Source organism: Python bivittatus, unplaced genomic scaffold (genome assembly GCF_059951505.1).
Source record: "Python bivittatus isolate LINGU-HERP-01145 unplaced genomic scaffold, Pbiv_v1 ctg000480_np1212, whole genome shotgun sequence".
NCBI classification, from domain to species: domain Eukaryota; kingdom Metazoa; phylum Chordata; class Lepidosauria; order Squamata; family Pythonidae; genus Python; species Python bivittatus.
In genome coordinates this window covers 89,742,840-89,755,501 of record NW_028277075.1, presented here as the reverse complement: position 1 = coordinate 89,755,501, position 12,662 = coordinate 89,742,840, and the positions used below count along the sequence as shown (strand labels likewise).

Here is a 12,662-nt window from a genome sequence, read left to right as displayed (position 1 = left end):
AGATGGGCGGCTATATAAATACGATAAATAAATAAATAAATTGAAGTAAATTCCATGGAATAAAACTAAGGTGAGAAATGAAAGCCTTTGCCTCTGACTTTCATTCTGATTAAGAGATAAACTAACTAGACCACAAGCTATGCCCAATCCAGCCTAATCATATAGCCTACTGAGAGAAGGCAGTCACTCTGAAATGGTTACAGATAAATCCCAAAGATTATATGAAGCTTTGCTCAAAAATTCTAAAAACTAGTGAAATTTGGGTGTTTTCACAGAAAATTGTGTGCAATTTCGGTATTATTGTGCAAGATTTCATGAAATAAGCAAGGACACTGAAATTATAAGGTCTCTTTATTATTACTATTTGATTTTGTGCAATCTACAGGTGTCTATCAGTTTTGTGAGTGTTCCATAACTCATAGGAGCCATGTGGCTGAACCTTTCTCTATTTTCTTAATTTCAAGAGAATGTAGATAATTAATTATTGTTGTAATCAGGATGGGAATAAATGAGCTCCATGCAACATTATGCAATTCTTGTGTTCAATAGATTCTTCGTTACATTTATACAATTTTCCAATATAAATCATAGTCCAAGTGAGTTCCAGAGTAACAGCGGTTCATAGCCAATATGAATGATAAATTATTTCTATCCAAAATTCATGAAAATAGCTGTACTGCTATCTTTTAAAAACACAACATTTGTTGTAAAGTAATATACTATTTTTGACCAACCAGCATGTCAAAAATAAAAATTCATCAGCATTGGGGGAGGGGAGGGGGAGGAAAGCCAGCATGCTGTTAACATAAGTCAAAGATCTGCCTTTTTGTGTGTGTTTTGGCCCCAGAGGTGCTTGGTACAATTTGAAAATCTAGCAGTTTATTTTATGAAATCTGCCTAGTGACTACGGGAAGAAATTTTAAAATTGTTTCAAATGAACATATTTGCTCATCTATCAAATATACCAGGGGTAAACAGAATTTTGGCTTGGGCTGTTGATCCTACTTGGTGTTTATGATTGCTTCAAGAGCAAGGTGCACTTAGAATGAAAGAACAGGCAGTCGCTGAGCCTCTTCTGAGGTCACATATCTCGGAATTTGCTTTCGGAACTAAAACCTGAGTTAAGTTTATAATCCTGCCACACAAAGTCCATTCTTGGTTTCTTCATCCGAGTTTAGGTGATACAAGTTATTTTGTTGCACCTGTCGTGAAATATTTGAGACTCTTGTAGATCTACTACAGATCACCCAGAGACCTAGCACTATATCCTAAACAATCTTCTACTGGCTACCTCTGATTATATAGATTATACAATTAAAAGCAATCTCAATGTACTGAACGCTGCAGCTTATCTATCTAAAACCACAATGTATCAGTATCAACTATGGAAGAAATACAAAGAAGAGAAAGTAAAGGGGAATGTCAAAGTAATCTAATGACAACTGAACATGCTGAGTGACTATGGAAACTTAACTAGGTGGGTGGAGGGATAGGAAACGTAATGAAGAATCCCACTCTTGTGTCACAGAATTTTGTTGCAGCTTCCAAATTATTTCCAACACTGAAGCAGTCTGTGCCACTGTTAGACAGGCGCAACCATGCCCTCCTGCAAAAGAAGGATCAGAAAGATCAGAAATTCCAAGACTCACAAAACTACAAAAAACATTTGTAGAAAAACAGAAGGTTTTTTTTTTCCCCCCAGCCAATGTGAAGCAACCCAGAACAGAAGGCTGGCTATTAAGAAGGTGGGAGGAAGAGGCGGGACACTAGAACACGGTGTAAAAGAGCGGTCAGAAAGATCATGAAGACATGTCTGCTGGATTGTAAAAGAGGGGGAGCACTCCACACCACAACAATGTGTTGTAGATTTCTTTCTCTCTCTCTCCCTGTTTGTGTGTATGACGGATTTTGGATTGCATCCCTCCAAAAAGTATAGCCCTGAACCCCTCCCCCCACAAAAGAAAGTTCCATCTCACGGGCAGATTTCCTCACAGATTTACAAACAAGGATAACAACATAACATACAAGAATGACTACGGTAAAAACTTGAGTAAAACATAAAATCCACTTATTTTCTGCCTTCTCCAGTTTGTTGCCCTTAACTCCAACTCCCAAAATTCTCAGCTGGTAGACACTTAGATCAGGGAGGGCAGGCCTACAGTGATCTTTCATGGGGCTTTTATACCATGCATAACTTTGTTTGCCCAAGAAAAACGGATGATTATATATCTATTGGAAGCTTTCCTTGTGACACCAGCTTCTTTGTAATTCTGTTGTTTACCCTAAGGTTTTTGTCTTGAGAGTAAACACCTCCGTAAATTAGTCTGGTCTCCCTGAGATTACACTGAGTGCTTTAAAGGAGGAATAATTCTGATGAGGCCAATTATCTGTTCTATCAAGAAATCCTGTCTGTTCTATGCAAGATATCAACCCAGCACCGAACAAAAAAATAATTGTCCGTTTGTACTCTTTATCACCTTTATCTCATTCTGCAAGAGAAATTATTCTCACTGTTATTAGTATGCACAACAGTTAAACTCTTCCTGCTTGTATAAACTCAGTAGATTTGTTCATCCTACTTAAGCAGTATCTTTAATACAGGGATAATACAAGTGATCTTCCTTCAAAGTTACTGCCACTCTATAAAATAAATAACTGTTCTGAATGTAACCATGCAGTGCCATATATACCTTTAATCAGAAATAGTTTATGCCCTGGTAAATGTACTTTGGAAGGCAGCCGAACACCTTGTACAGGTAGTCCTTGCTTAATGACTGGGAGCCGACAAGTCCTAACTGGGACCGGCAACTCCATCACTAAGCGAAGCAGTGATTAAGCAAAACATCACATGACCATGCCGACTTACAACGGCAGTTCCAGCAGTCTCCATTGCAGTTGTTAAGTGAATCACCCGTATTTGTGAAGCGAGACATCACGTGACTGCAACTTGCAACCTCCTACCTGCTTCCTCATTGACTTTGCTTGTCAGAAGCCGGCTAGGAAGGTCACAAATGGTGATCACATGACTGTGGGATGCTGTGACCATCGTAAATGCACAATGGATGCCAAGTGCCCAAATCATGATCACATGACCATGGGGAAACTGCAATAGTTGTAAGTGCAAAGACTAGTGGTAAGTCACTTTTTTTAGTGCCGTTGTAACTTTGAACAGTTGCTAAATGAAAGGTCGTTAAGCAAGGACTACCTGCAGTAAATATTAAGAATTAATAATCACCACCATGTTGCATAATTGTAATTCCTATTCATTATGCTACCAAGGCACCCTCCTTGGAAACAGTTTAGAAGCAACGTGCAGTGTTGTTATGGATATGCAAATTAGTTTTACTGCAGAGCAAACATTGTACCTTAGCAGAATACAACAAGAAGTCAAAACAACAAATATGAATATGAATGCAGTTTAATGGGATAACTAATCTTATTTTGAAGTAATGGGTGTGCAAGATGTGTGCAGCAGACACACAAAAAGCACGCAAGAAAGACTATGCTCACAAGCTGTTCTGCCTCCACCACTCAGTGACTTCTCCCTGTCTTTGAAGCCTTTTCCCACGGTTGTCTTTGCAGATCTTCCACGCTGTTTTTCAGCGCGGAATTCCTTTTTCCTCTCCTAGAGCACCAAAAAAAAGAAAAAAATCACTCCAGTCAATTCTTTATTGAAAAGGCACCCCTGCCAAACATGTCACCATTTGTCTGCTTACAGAAAGAACTCTTGTTGCGATCAGTAATTCCAGGCCAAATTCTGCCGTCCATTACTCTGGGCAGCTATGATTTCTGAATGGAAGACATAACCCAGGCAGGATTAAGCTGAATTTTGCTTCGCTTTTCTTCTCTCATCCCGGCCCCTTCTCCAATGTCTGAATATTTTATTTAAATAGCATGGCCTCTGGGAAAGAGAACTGTTTTCCTTGCCAATAAAGACCCACATATTAAAACAAATAGAAATGTGTGTGCATTGGGGTGGGAGCATTTTATGGCTGAAATATTAATTATATTTAATCTGAACTAACCATAATGAAAAGAAACCAAATTCACTGTGGTCTAGCCCCACCCATTATTTTGGGAGTGTTGCCCTTGGCATACTGCTCAAAAGCCAAATGTAGCCCTCAACCAAGAAAACGTGGCACATTCTTGGCCCACAGCATTATTAGGAGGTAACCAGGGTTGCTTTGCATTATATTGCAGCTTTAGCAGAACAAACTGTCTGCTTCAATTAAAGCTTGTATCTACGATCAGGAGATCCCACTGAAATCCTAGGCACATTTTTATGTTCCATTTAAATCCAGAAAACTTCCTTCTCAATTCTGTTTGCCATGAATTCAGCAGCATAATCACATGTCTCTCCAAAAGAAGGCACAATGACTTCCCCCCTACCCCTGGATGAACCCTAATCCTCAGATTCCCAGCCTTTCGACCAACCAACATTTTTTAAAAAATGTGTACTCACTCTTCTGCCAATTTTGTAAGAAAAGCTGGTTCCTGCTTTGTACCTCTTTAGCCAATGGCTGAACTGTCCTAATGATAACTGATGTGTGCAGTCCCCAGAGAAGGGTTTTTTGTTTACCATCCCTGATCAGAAGCAATTTCTTCTTCCAAGAAAACAATTTTAAAAAATGGGCTTTTGATGTGGCCATGATTGGACAGCAGTGGAAGCAAAAGCAGGAATTTCTTTATTCTTAACTGAGATCTGATTTTTCTGAGTTTCTAAACATTTTACACAATTACTCTCCTGGTGCTTTAAAGTCCATAAATATGATATTCCTGTTGCAAAAAGCAGGATGATGGCCAAGAGACAATGAGTTTTGCCAATACTGCAAGAAAGTTAGTACCGTTATGCCTGTTTTCAGGGTCAAGTAGGCTGTGTATGACAACTTTCCCTGTTCCACTTTAGACTACAATCCTAGTGATCTTTCACCCAGGTCTGACCCTGTTTAGTTTTTCAAGATTAGCCAAGGTAAACTAGATACTGCCAACTAACTGGGCTTGTACTATATGAGCCAACGCTCATTTCTGAGGAGCGACTTACTATATTGCCTTAGCGCCAAGTCCTGTTCTAAGAAAAAGAGAGAGGTAAAACAAAGGAAATATTGTACCCTTACTCAACAATGTACATGAATAAACTAGAAATCCTTCAGTTCCTTAAGAAATTGCAAAACTATCGCAATCAGCTTCAGTCCCCACCAACTATATTTTCTTTAAAAAAAACCAATAAAGCAGAAGGCTGGATAATAACAATGGAAAGACTACATAGCAGTCATTAATAATTATTACTAGCGTAGCTTCACAGAGTTTTGTGTTCCCAGGTGATATAAAATGGTACAACACAAGAAATTAATTCAATTCTTGTTTTTAGTCTTCAGACATCATCGAGCAAAACAAAAAACAAAAACGGAAGTTCGTCTTTCTTTGGCTCAGTAGTATTCCTACAAAGAGAAAATACCATTTGTTGAAGCCTGAGCAAACAAAACAAAACAAAAATACAAATCTTGAAGAATCCGATAATTTAATATTGTTTAAATCCCATTTGGTTACATCAATAGAGTCATTTCTAATAGATTTCCTCCATCTATACAAATATATTTTTGGACATAAGGATTGAATATGCTTCTTTTAACTTTTAGATTTCCCCGTAAGTTTATAAATCTATGGACAGTATTGTGAACTATGAGGAGGTTGCTTTTATGTAGTTTAGGAAGCTTTCTGTTTTGTACCTTTTTTATTTAATGTGTTAATCACTGCATTTTTATTAAATGGGCAGCCAGATACAAAATCTGCAGTTTCAGGGACAAACATGCAGTCTCAAGGGCTTTGTGCAGTCCAGTGAAGTAACACAAATCAAGTAAGGTATGATTTGGTAAAAAAATCAGCTTCCAGTGTTCCTAGTCTAGAAAATGGAAACCTTTTCCTGACAAATCATGTAAAGTAGTCAGATAGATAGATGTTTCCAAAAGATATCCAATATCATACATAAAGCAACAATGAATATGTGTGTTGTAAGTTATGTGTACTATGCATGCAATAATCATCACTACCTACGCTGCAGATTTGCTCCGCCTCCCCTAAAAAAATTCCCGCGATGCCGTGGTTTTCTAGCTTATGATGCCATGATCATCATGTCTACTTTTTTCTTGTTAGGGTCAGTTTTTCAGGTTGCTTCTGTTGCCTTTTGATTGTTTCTAAATTAGTAGCCATGGGAAGGTTTCTGACTTGTATAGTATTTCAGCAAGGAAGATAAAGAACAGTGAGGATTGAAAAAAAATGAATATAATAGAAACATTTTAAATGTAGATATATGCCCTGCATTTCTTATGCAATTAAGAGATCCAAGAAAGATATTTAAAATCAAACTAAGAATATTTGTCTTCATGCCACTGCTTCCTTCACTACCTTATGGTCAACTTCCCAGCTTTCAAAGGGCTAAACATTGTTGAGGGGGCCATATTTCTCAACTTGACATCTGGGTCTTGCAGCTGGAGCAAACAGAAGGGGAAATAGGAAACAGAACAGGGTTGTCATCCAAGTATAGTGGCAGTGCCAAGTCAGCATAGGAATTACATGCAGAGGCCATTGGATTGAAACAAAGACGAGCTTAGAACAGTCTGACTGGGGAATGGCTTTTATGAATAAAAGATGCTAGCAGGAGACTGATTGGATCTGGAGTCCTAGTAGCTGGCTAAATTATATTTTAAATGTGAAGATGTGGTGTTTGAAAACTTCATAGCAAAGAAGAAAAAATAATCAGATATTAGTAGTTTCAGGAGTGGATCACTGAATCATGGTTTAATACTCTGGCTAGAGAATTTTTTTTTTTTCCTGATTATTGGTGCTGAGTAAAGGCTCTGTTCTAAAAAGACCTAGCTGTCTGAAAACCAGCACAGATCTGAAGTAGGTGATGCTGCTGGTATTAAAGGAAACTGGAAGGATATTGAACTGGCCTTATTTTAGAAGTCTGATCCCAGTTGATTGTAATCCTTCCGCGGGTTTCCATGAACTTTTGACAGTGTTGTGAATGAAATAATGGCGGGTCCAAAAATAATGTTGAAACTGAAATTCTTTGAAAGGGAAATCAAACAAAATCGAACACAAAGGTGTATAATGTTTAATACGGATTTCTAGAGAAAGTGAAAATAGTCCAGTAGCTAACTAGCATTAAAAAAAAAAAAACTCGTATCTGCATGATTCTGCATTGGCTTCTGAACTGCGTCTGGAAGACAGGGCTTTTCTGTTGGTTTAAGCAGCCCTGATAGACCTTGCAACCAGATGGGAAACTATAGGCATTTGATTCACATGTTGCTCTCTTGGGATTTCCTTAGGCTAAACTACAGAGCATGAAAGAGTCCTATTAACAAGAAGCAGTGAATAAGTAGGAAATGAGAATGACACCAGGCATTATGAAAAGATGCTTGCAAATGTCAGGTGGCTCTGAATGGCCTTTCTCTCAAGCAATTGGGTCTTTCAGGTCTATGATTGTCTATGGTACCAGAGGCTGCGTGTCATGAAGCAAAGATGTTGATGTGGACTTCTCTACTTTCCTACAAGTTCTCCTGCAAAAACATTTTATGTCAAGAAGAAATGTTGAGGCCACTAGAGCCACATTTAACATATCATCAGGCAAGACAATTCTAATATTTTTTCTGCTGACTATGGTTCTACAATGATAGGAGTGTGTGGGTATGTGTGTGTGTGAACCTGTCTGTGTGTGTATCCATCTGCCTATACATATAAAACTTACAGACTGCTGATCCTTGCACAGCTTTCCTCTAATAATAGTATTTGTAGGGATATGCATCAACAAAAGATTGGTGTGGATTCTCATTTGTGTGATTTAGAAAAAGTACAAATTCAGGTCAAACCAAATCAGAGCTGCCCAGTTTGAATCAGGACCCAAATCCAAAACACAATTCAGTTTTCTGTTTCCTAATGAATGGCATAAAAAATCCACGGATATAACTATAACTTAAAAGAGAAAACTTAATAATATGAAATCTACCTCCTTCGATTAGTACTATTGTAATATATTTTAATTCTCACTGCATTGAGGTTTTCATCCTCAATTTCTGCTGTATGCCTCTCAGAGCCATTATGGAGCATAAATACCAGTAACCATTTATTTATTTAAATATTTATTTATTTATTTGTTTGTTTAGCTGAATCTCAGAAAAATAGTAAGTCCAAGAATCTTGGAGGTACAATAGGTGCCTTTTCTGTGAGAACCAATTCTGTTGAACTTCAAGCAAATAAGTATGGCCAAGGTAAATTTCTCCTAATTGTTCAGTTTGCAATATCTTTTAAAATTGCAAATGATGTATAGTTACCCCTTAGCAATAAACTGCCAAATTACAGAAGGATAGGTATAGGGAATTTTGTGCTATGTGCCCATGTTGATTAGGGGATGGGAAAAGTGGAAGATGTAAGGGTTTCTTCTGTATACACACTTGTAGCACTGTATGCCCATCCATGTTTAAATACAAATACTAACATAGCAAGCTATAGATTCCTACACACAACACAAACAGAACATACTGAGACAGAACAGAAATAAGGAAAACAATAAGTATTCATGGTAATGGGTTAAATATACAAACACAGTCCTGGTAAAAGAACCGAAGAAGGAACTGATTCAAAATTTAACTTAAAAAGGAAAGTGCCAAGAATAAGGTGACACAGCTTCCATAACTAAATTCTAAAAAGAAAGCAGACTTATAACAGCAAGAATAAATTAACATAATTTATAGGGGAAAGGTCAGTGTGGGAATGAATTGACTGGAAAACAAAAGGATGGAAGACCTGAATAAGACTGAAAAGTTGAATAAAGCTTGGTTGGAAAAATTCAGATTGGTAGAGAGAAGGAAAAATTAATAAGATAAAAACTACACAAACATATAGGTTGTTTCTAGTCTTCAAAGGTGCTTTATATGCAATCTTAATAATCCTTACAGGTTTGTACATGTAGTTCCTATACATACACAGTTGTGTGATTTTAAAAGACATTTTAATATGAACTGGTTATAAGGATGCCTTAGTTATCTATAAAATATTTCATAGGTCAAGAGTCTTTAACATTAGCAGAAATCTACACGATGCTTACTAAAAAGGTCGTTTTTCTGGAAAAAAATAAGTTTGAGTACCAGGAAAATAATTGTTTAAATACCATGAACATTTGATAATCCCAAAAACATAAACGCTACACTGGAAAGTCCAATGCCAGCCTGGGAATCTCTTTGAAGGGTGGGGTAATGATATCAGTCTATCTACAAATACATACCCTGACATATGTGCACTGTCTCAAGAAAATGTATTATCGTCTTCAGTAAATACACTGATGTCTGATCATTCTATCCAACAAACTTTATGGACAGTCCCTGCTTGTTATAAAGGGCATTGTGTGCAAGAGAACATATTAGAGAAAGGAAGCAACACAAAACAAGCATGATGCAGGTTCCAGTTAGTAGAAATAGGATCACCAAATATAAGAAGATACAGATGAGAGGGTCAATCCCTGGCAACAGTCGGGAATTTCCTGGGACGAAACTCAAAGGGAGTCTGCCAAAACTCCCAGGCTTTGGCAGAAAACCATATCATTATTAAATCTAGAAGGGGGAAAACCCCCCCAATTATTTGAAAGTTACATTTCATTGAAGAGAGGCTTCATTCGTCAGAAGATGTACTGATCCCCTCCAGATGTGTGCATTGCATTATACTCTCCACAATCCCCAGCCAACACGCATACACACTATTTGCTCAGATGTTCAATTCCTCTGAAAGGCCCCTGCCCGGGCAAGGCTGGCAAACATTAGACATGCCCGAGCTGGGCTACAAAAATTGGGGTGACTACTAAAGGGGAAGAAATGTTAAAGAGTCTTTGTTATTCCTTTGTTGCTGCTACTGGCCGTTCAGATTTTGCGGCCTCTCTCTGGGATGCCTCGCCTAGACACCATTTCTTTTGTTCCGTGGTTAGTCAGGTCAAAGATGATTTTGAAACAATACAAATCCCCAGGTTGGAAGAACAGCTGGGATTTCCCTGCCTGACTGACAGAGCAGGAAGCAGCAGTTATTTTCATTGAACTGTGTGACATTACAATTCATCTCCTTGATGTCCGATTGAGCCATGGCCCTGAGGGAATTTGTTCTGTTATATCAAATCTGTAATAACCATCCACCCATCCATGAAAAAATGTTGTTAAAAGAAAAAAAAATGAGCATATATTGGTAATAGCCCTTCTGGGCAGTCTATAGACAAAATAGTCATATTTTAGTCTAAATTAACCTATTATTACTATAAGGAGCTGCCTTTTGGCCAGCTGGACTGGGCTCCTCTTCAAGATGTTATTCTGCAGTTACAATGTTTGCTTTAAGAACTGGTGCTTGAGGGTTTTTTTTTTATGAATTGAATACCCAAAAAACCATACAATATAAAAATAAAAAATACACACAGTTATTTTTAAAAAGAACCAAAAACATGCTGGGCATATATAAAAATTCTGTATAAACCTTTCAATAAGTAGTAACCATATAACATTATAATCATCCATAGTTAATCTACATTGATCAGTATCTAAACTATTTTGTTTTCCATTTCCTCCTTCCCGATCCATTTTTCTATTCATGTGTCTTTTTAGGTTTGAGAAATGAGAGCTGAACTGCATGGAAATGCATATAAATTCAAACATTTCCAAATAAAAAGATTGTTCTGTAACCCACTTGGGCGTGACAAATGTGCTCAAAATAAAATAAATACATAAAATAAAATGGGCTCAACATTTCCAAAGATTTCCTTCACTCTTGACACCTTTTGAGCCTAAATAACTCCCTCATTATTGCTGAGGCAAAGCCTTATTTACCTGTGGTTCGACAGGTGGCTTCAGAGGCACCTTCTTATGTTCAGGTGGGCAGGCCCTGACTTTGTAGACAACATTCTGTCCCTGTCATTTGGCTGTCCCTTGCTGATTGCTCATTGATGACATCTGTTCAATTTAACATAATGTAGCCTTAAGAGAGTCTCAACTTGTCCGGTGCCTCCTTAGTCACACGTATTTTTTTACAACTGAAACAATGAAATGGAACTTTGTTTTGCTCATGGAAGAAAGCTGGTTCCAATATTCTTTAACTGTGCTGGTTTTTAACCGTCCAACATTCTGTCTCAGTCCTCACAAAGAGTGCTATTAAGAGGGATTCACAATTTGGGCTGTTGGTTTTGAAATAGATATGCGCTAATGCATCGGAGAGCCAGGCTGAAACAGGGGCTCAGGTGCTAAAAGATGTTTGGCACTCAAACATTGTGTTTTCTTGGCAATCACCAGCTATACTGTATAGTCACAACCAAGGCCATTACCTCATAAAACATGTAGCCATTCTAAAGCTGCTATTGCCTAGGGAACATCTGTATTGGGGTCTTTTCTTAACAGAAGCTTTGAGCTGTGGAAAAGTAAAAAGAACCATGTTGTAGTAGTGCAGAGATGGGGTTAGGGTTGGCAATAAGCTCCCAAGTCATGGATTAAACCCCTTGTTTTAGATTTTGGAATCCACTCCCACCACCAAAAAATGGTGTCATGGATTCTTATCATTCTGGGCAGGAAACGCATGAAAACTGTAATGTAAACCCTGAGTGACTTTTCAAATGTCTTCCTTCCACTAACTGCCCACCACCACCAAAACACTAGAAAATCTTGCTCCCACCATATGGTGATATGGCACCACCCCATTTTGTGTCAGTATACTTCACACTGCAGCTCTCCACATACACCCCAATATTAAGTATCCCCTCTATCATCAAACAGTTGTCCATCTGTGTTGTAGTGATTAGGGGGAGGAAATTGGACTATAACTCTATCCCCACGTACTGCTAAGTCAGTCTCTTTAAATGCACTACCCTAAACTTTTGGACAAGTTTAAATCAATCTGCAGCAAGTACAGTCAGAGTCTGCTTTGGGGCACTTAGTCTCCCTTGAGTTTACTTATTCACTGAGCTGTTGTGAGGTGAAAATATGATTGCTCCATATATACGTCCTACATCCTGAAGTCAGAAGAGGAAACAAAGATAAATATTGTAATTAGCTGATCATAAACATTTCCTGGGAAGTAAGACCCACTGGATTAAAAATGAAATCATGATGATGGAATAAGTTCCATAGAATCTTTTTGTGCTTTAACACATAGGATATTGTGAGGACGCAGTTTTTATTTCTAGTCCCACTTTTGGTGACCTACTAGTTCTAACTAGATAGCAGCATAGCATGAAGAACATTCAGAAATGCTTTGGTTGAACAGACAGTATTATTTTGTTCCTATTTCATCTTCTCAGATTCCCAAGAATTCCTTTAGATATGGAAGGAATCCACAATATAGTGTATATAACTATACTATAAAAAGTGTCACAACCCATAATAGCCACTTCCAAGTAATAATCCAAATGCACCTACCTATTTTAAGTGACAAACCAATAACAATTTCTCTCCCATCTTACAAGGTAGAATCCCTGAATATTTATTGGCAGCCATACCCCAAGACAACTAGGACCATTACATTTCAAAAGAAATGTAGTTCAAATGAAATTAGCCTTGCCAATGAAAACACTTGGAGAGCCTTAGCCATGATTTAGTGAAGTAATCATCAGCGCTAATTTGATTTAGAAGGGACTTGTGGTTGTC

The 12,662-nt window shown here is 37.8% G+C and overlaps 1 long non-coding RNA gene across 2 annotated transcripts in view; it reads right to left on the bottom strand.

The window, feature by feature from the left end:
- Window positions 1–351: 351 nt before the first annotated feature.
- Window positions 352–12,662, bottom strand: part of LOC148215066 (uncharacterized) — a 68,556-nt gene continuing 56,245 nt past the window's right edge. For both annotated transcript variants that reach the window (XR_015797195.1, XR_015797194.1), the window contains 2 exons: window positions 3,511–3,625; window positions 352–1,606 (listed from right to left, as the gene is read on the bottom strand). This is a non-coding gene — a long non-coding RNA (uncharacterized LOC148215066). The remainder of the gene's footprint in view (window positions 1,607–3,510; window positions 3,626–12,662) is intronic.